Here is a 6,603-nt window from a genome sequence, read left to right as displayed (position 1 = left end):
ATCTTCCTGCAAAAAACAAGCCCCTATACAAGATGATCAGCAGAAAAATAAACTAAATATGGAGAAAATGGAGACACAAAAACATGATTTAAAAAAAATGCTTTTTATAGTGTTAAACTGAAATAAATAATGACCACCGCTATAAAAGTATCATATGATTTACCCACTCAGATGAACGTGGTAAAGAAAATAAAATAAAAACTATGCCAATTTTTGGTCACCTTGTCCCCCAAAAATGTAATATTGAACAATCAAAAAATGTTATGTACCCACAAATAGTACCAACAAATACATGATTTTTTTTTTATAAATGGTTTATTATGTAAAACTAAAACAAAAAAATAGACATATTTGGATATTATCGCGTCCGTAGCAACCTGATTTTTACAAATAACACATGATCTATCCTGTCAGATGAATGCAGTAAAATAAATAAAAACAATGCCAGAATAGTCTTTTTTGGTTAATATTGAGTGATCAAAAATCATATTTATAGCAAAATAGTACAAATAAAACTGTATCTTTATCCCGTAGTTTCCAAAATGGGGTCACAGTTTCTACTGTAAGGGTGCATCAGGGGTCTTCAAATGTGACATAGCAACTTAAAATTATCCCATTTAACTCTGCTCACCAAAATCCATATGTTGCTCCTTCCTTTCTGTGCCTTGCCATGTGCCCATCAGCAATATGGAACATTTGCAAGCTATGGCAGTCCACATAGGGAACTCAGTTGTTGTAATTCCCTTTCAGGCCCTGCCCAATGAAGAATGTCAGATGCAGAGTGCCTGTTCTATTAATGTGCATCACTTGGGAATCATTGGTAAATTTAATGGCCAATTTGCTTTCCATCCAACTTCACTGGAGTGTGCCATCATTGAAGTCAATGAACAATTTTTCCATAAGCCTGCTTTAGCTTCTAAAGCCACCGGGTATCCTTTGGCCTTCATTACTGCCTTGGTATACTACTGCCAAAGATTAGGAAAGGTGTATCTAGAAAAAACACATAATGCTTTGACTACAGTCTGGACTACATGACTAGATACCTCTTTGTGATTTGGATAACTTCAGTGGTCCCTCAGGATTGATTGGCTACTCTATAAAGAGTTGTGGAGAGGTGACTTTCCAGAAGGCACTAGAAATATGTCATCCAGTCATGTATGGCTTCACTGCAAACTTCAATGAACAAAGCATGGGCAACAGATATCAGCCTAAGTCAAGAGATGGCATATCCCCAACAATTTTCAGTTCCTCTATAGAAGAATGGAATGGGCACTAGCCCACTGCAGATTCATAGAGCTGAAGACTAGTGTTGGGCTAGAATATTCGAATAGCGAATATTATTTGCAAATATCGGCACTTCGAGAATTCACGAATATTTAGAATATAGCGATATATATTTGTAATTTTGAATATTCTAGATTTTGTTTTTCAACAGTAACCTCCCTTCTTGCTTGTGGGCCAATGAGAAGGCTGCAATGTCTTTGTCTGAGCTTAGCAACATCCCTAACAACCAATAGGAAAGTTGCCTACCCCTTACTATATAAGGACCTCCCCAGCAGCCCTTGTATACAGTATTTTGCAGATCTGAGAGAGTGTTATTGCTGTGCTCTCCGATTTCCTGTGTCATTACATTAGATAGTTAGTTAGCTTATATATATAATATAGATAGCTGGTGAGAGATAGTCAGTGTAGGTTAGTGATATAGTGTAGATGATGGTTCTGCTGTCCATACATGCATGCTACATATATAGTGCTGTATGTATGTATCTATGCTACATAGTGCTGTGATGTCACAAGTTCACAACAATATTTAGTGCACCAATCACTAATAAGTAGTCAGACCTGTTAAAATGTGAAGCTGCATGTATTGCGCTAAAATATTCGCATCATTGGTGCTGATTTCGCAATCGTGAATATGTTGGAGCACTCTATCTGCATATAGAGCTATTGTAATGTTCTGCAGTGCCAAACATTTTCTCCAGTCTCAGGAAACTTCTAGCAGCTTGAAAAATGTAGCTATAGTGACCCAAGCCTGTATTTCAAGCACATTACAGGAATATTACATTGCCTATTATTCGCGATCAAGAAAATAATCTAGAATTTGTGAATTCTCAAATATATGACGAATATTCTACACAAATATTTGCGAAATATCGCAAATTCGAATATTGCCCCTACCGCTCATCACTACTGAAGACCATTCCATATTCTCTGCTGTCCTGGATAAGCTTCAGATTGGCCAAGCACCATGGAAAGCAGTTAACTCTCTGAATGATGCTTTGTATTTTACAAAGACTGTTGGTTACCCATGCCTACTATATCCTATGTGCTCAGAGGTGGCGTATTTGAGAAGAACTGAAGAGCTTCCTACCTAAAGCCATCCACGTTTCACAAGTGTACCCAGTGGTGATCACCTGGTTCATTGAAGGAGCACGAAAAGTGGAGATGGATGCTGTTGCCAAAGAAGACTGTGTCATTTGTGATGCTATTTCAGAACATATGGAGAAGGCAGGGGTTCACTCAGGGAATGATACACTTATGATTCCCACATAGAAAATCAGCCAGAGGGCACTTGAGAAAGTGAAATTGCAACCAAATAATTGCAAATGCTTTTGTCATTTCTGGACCCTTCAATGTGTAGTTCCTTGTCAGAGTAAATGATGTCCTGGTGGTTGAATGCAATCTGTGAGCCTCCTGCTCTTTAACCATTTGCGTACAAGATTTTGGGGGTTGAATTTATTTATGTGACCAAAAAAGTCATGATTGGAGAAATAGTTGATAAGAGTCCTCTCCCAACATTAGAGAGCCCCATCATCCTTGCAGTTTATGTTGGCATCAAAGTTTTCCTAGCCTCACTTGAAGGGAGATGAACCTATGCTACATTGTGAAATAGCATCTACCAGTAATGTGGTTTGCATTAGGCCTCATGCACACGACCGATGTGTGCATCCGCGTCCGTTCCGTCATTTTTCACAGTTTAGCGGAGGTCCCATTCATTTCTATGGAGCTGTGAAAAAAAACTGATAGTCCTCAGTTTTTTCTCTGCGTCCGTGATCCGTGATTCCAGTCCGTCAAAAAAAATAACCTGTCCTATTCTTGTCAGTGGAAAACGGAGGACGGACCCAATCAAGTCAATGGGTCCGTCAAAAAAAACGGATGCACAACTGGTATGTCGTCCGTGTCCGAGTCCGTGTCCGTTCTTTTCTACAACACCTTGGTGCAATAAAATTACATTTTTCATTAACCTTCCTTTTTTTTCCCCTGTCAGACAAAAAAAAAGGAAGACACAAGGAAACACAACCGAAGCAAAATCGCACACGGACCACTGAAGCCAAATCACTGACAGTGAAAAAACATGTCGTGTGAATGAGGCCTTAGGGTCCAAAACATCTATTCTGCCTTCCTCAAGGCCATGATCTGTACTGGTTTCAAACTGCCCCAAAAGGGAGTTTTGATTGGAAGCCATAATTCATTCTATCCCAGTATAGCCCATTAACTTAAAAAAGAGGGATTTTAGTTGTATGCTACTGAGGTCACTGCTTACTGGCTGAATAAAAAAGATATTCTTACAGTATTATAGCTCTTGCTTGGCTACCCCAGGAGGCACAGTCCAGATCTCAAACTACAAGTTGATCAAATAAGGCACTATTGACCTGATAATTAACCTGCTAAACAGTAACACAAAGTAAGAATAGAACTCGCGCTGACTATTTAACATGTTGTGACACCGCAGTGTATGGAGGATATTTGCGCACCCAGTGTGGGCTAGATATATATAATAACTGCTATCCTGCAATGTCACCAGTGTTTGGGATGTATAAGTAATCCTTAACAGGTAGAATCCAGTGGGGTTAGTTACAGTACATGTATATAAAAAAGCCTGCAGGCACATACTGATAAGCGCACTCAGAGGCCTACAAATAGAGCGAAAATCACTTATACAAAAGAATAAAGAGAAAATTAATAAGAATGAAAATAACAAAATGCATGACTTCAATATACCCATAATAACCCAATATCATGGAAAAGAATTCCAATTCAAACAAATAATAAAAAAAGAGAGAAATAAGGCGGCTCAACTGTTCAATAGAATGGTAGAGGTGCTGAGCTGCTGGTTTGACTCACCCAGTCAAGGAAGGAGCAGCTTAAAATAGGAAAATAACAGGCACACTCATAAATGGGATAGAATAAAATATTCAATATTGGTGTGTATATGTATCTATGTATTGTATATATATACACATAGGAGATTATAAGAATGAAAATTATATGGGACATGACAGTGGGACATGACAGTGATGGTTGTTGCTTTAGAAGGGGTCCTATATTTGTATGGATCCATCAGTGTCAACTTCCGTCCGTATGGCATAGACCTCAGGGGAAATAGAGTTCTCCATTTGTTAGTGGGCCACAATATGGTCAATTATGGCTGTTGGACATTGATGCTATGGCAACGCTATATAGACAACGTTCTGTTCGTATGACGAGACAGTGAAGAAAAACTAAACTCCTTCTTGAAAGAGATAAATTCTAACAAATACAATCTAAAATTTACACCCATCATTAGCACATCCAAAATAGAATTCTTGGATCTACAAATATCCATAGACAAAGATAAACTCATTTGCACAACCTACCAAAAACCAACAGCCAAAAATAGCTTCATACAATTTGACAGTTGCCATTTACCTTCCTGGTTAACAAACATACCACAAGGACAGTTCCGGAGTGTAAAAAGAAACTGCACACTGGACACACAATTTGAGGAAGAAGCACAAAAAATGAGAAAACAATTTATAGACAAGAAATACCCAATCCCACTCATCGACTCATCACTAAACCAAGTTCGACATATGGACAGAAAAGATTTCTTCATTAAAAACAATGAAAAAAACCCACAGAAAGACACCTCCTTTAGAATCATTCTTCCCTACAATTCACAATATAAGAAAATCAAACAAATCATCAATAACCACTGGCACCACATAAAACAAGATAAAATCATAGGACCTACTATCCCAACTATCCCACAAATAACATTTACGAAGGCCCCAAACCTAGGCCTAAAAGTAGCCCCATCTATTAAACAGACTTCAAAAAAAAAAACATCCATTCAAGAATGGACAAACATGACGGGCTTCTATAGGTGAGGAAAATGCAACAACTGCAAGGTAGCAACATTCCCTAAAAAAAACACACACGTCATATCTAAGAAAAATTCACACAAACAGGAGATCAAAGAATTTTTAACGTGCGGTTCAACCGACGTTATATATGCCCTGGAATGTCCATGTCAGAGGATTTACATAGGCCGAACGAAAAGGACTCTGAAAAAAAGGATATCTGAACATATCTCAAATGTAAAAAAGGGACTTAAAACACACACATTATCAAACCACTTCAAAACTGTGCACAACAAGGACCCCACAGGACTGAAATTCACAGCATTAGAAAGAATAACAAAAGACTGGAGGGGCGGGAATCACATACATAGAATGTCCAGACTAAAATCTAGAAGGATCTTTGAATTCGACTCAATTGCACCAAACGGGTTAAACGTATGGAGATCTTTGGCTTCCTCTGAGACGTTACACTCGCCTACCGAGAATATGTACACATTACAGCAATTTGAACAGACACAGTCACCCAGGAATTTCTAAACACCCCACCACTAAATTGGGTACAAATAGGCACAAACTAGTATATCTAGTATACAAAAATATGCACCATCAGTTCCACATAAGACTATCACATAATTCCATATCAGCCACTATACATAGTGGAGTTACAGTAATATATCCCCCAATCATCGATGGGTCGCCTACTGCATGGACTAGGATTAATATTGATATTTGGCAAACCCATACAGATATAGGGCCAATAGCCTACCCAAGGTATGGCACCTTCCAATATAAAATAACTACAATGCCCAGGACCTTATCCCTTGCACATAGTACCCCATATAATACATCTTGACCTTATAGACAAACTAGCTACGCAATCTATTACAAATCTGCTACTATCCCACATGTGGACCAATATTGGTATCACAATTACCCCATAGTCTGTTAGTCACTGTCTAATCAACGCTGGGTCTATTGTTCTACGGACCAGTGTTGATATTCAACTGACCCACCGACATGGGGTCACCAGTGAGTCCGGTTTTTCTCCAAATTGGGATAGCTACAATACCAATTACCATATCCCACACACCCTAACTTAAACAACTCTAGGCCCTACATTACATGGATCAACACATAGTACCCCGTATAATACATCTTGACCCCATAGACAAACACACAGTATACCGTATAATACATCTCGACCCCATAGATCAACTAGCTACCCAATTTATTACAAATCTGCTACTATCCCACATGTGGACCAATATTGGCATCACAGTTACCCCATAGTCCGTTGGTCACTGTCTGATCAACGCTGGGTCTATTGTTCTACGGACCAGTGTTGATATTCAACTGACCCACCGATATGGGGTCACCAGTGAGTCCGGTTTTTTCTCCAAATTGGGATAGCTACAATACCAAGTACCATATCCCACACACCCTAACTTAAACAACACTAGGCCCTACATTACACCATTAC

General features: G+C 38.8%; 1 pseudogene; it reads left to right on the top strand.

The window, feature by feature from the left end:
* The first annotated feature begins 687 nt into the window (after positions 1 to 687).
* Positions 688 to 3,496, top strand: LOC121007787 (annotated as a pseudogene).
* Positions 3,497 to 6,603: the final 3,107 nt, after the last annotated feature.

The sequence above is a fragment of the Bufo bufo genome, chromosome 1 (genome assembly GCF_905171765.1).
Source record: "Bufo bufo chromosome 1, aBufBuf1.1, whole genome shotgun sequence".
Taxonomy (NCBI): Eukaryota; Metazoa; Chordata; class Amphibia; order Anura; family Bufonidae; genus Bufo; species Bufo bufo.
Note: the sequence above shows the minus strand (reverse complement) of the source record. Positions and strands in the feature narration are given on the sequence as shown.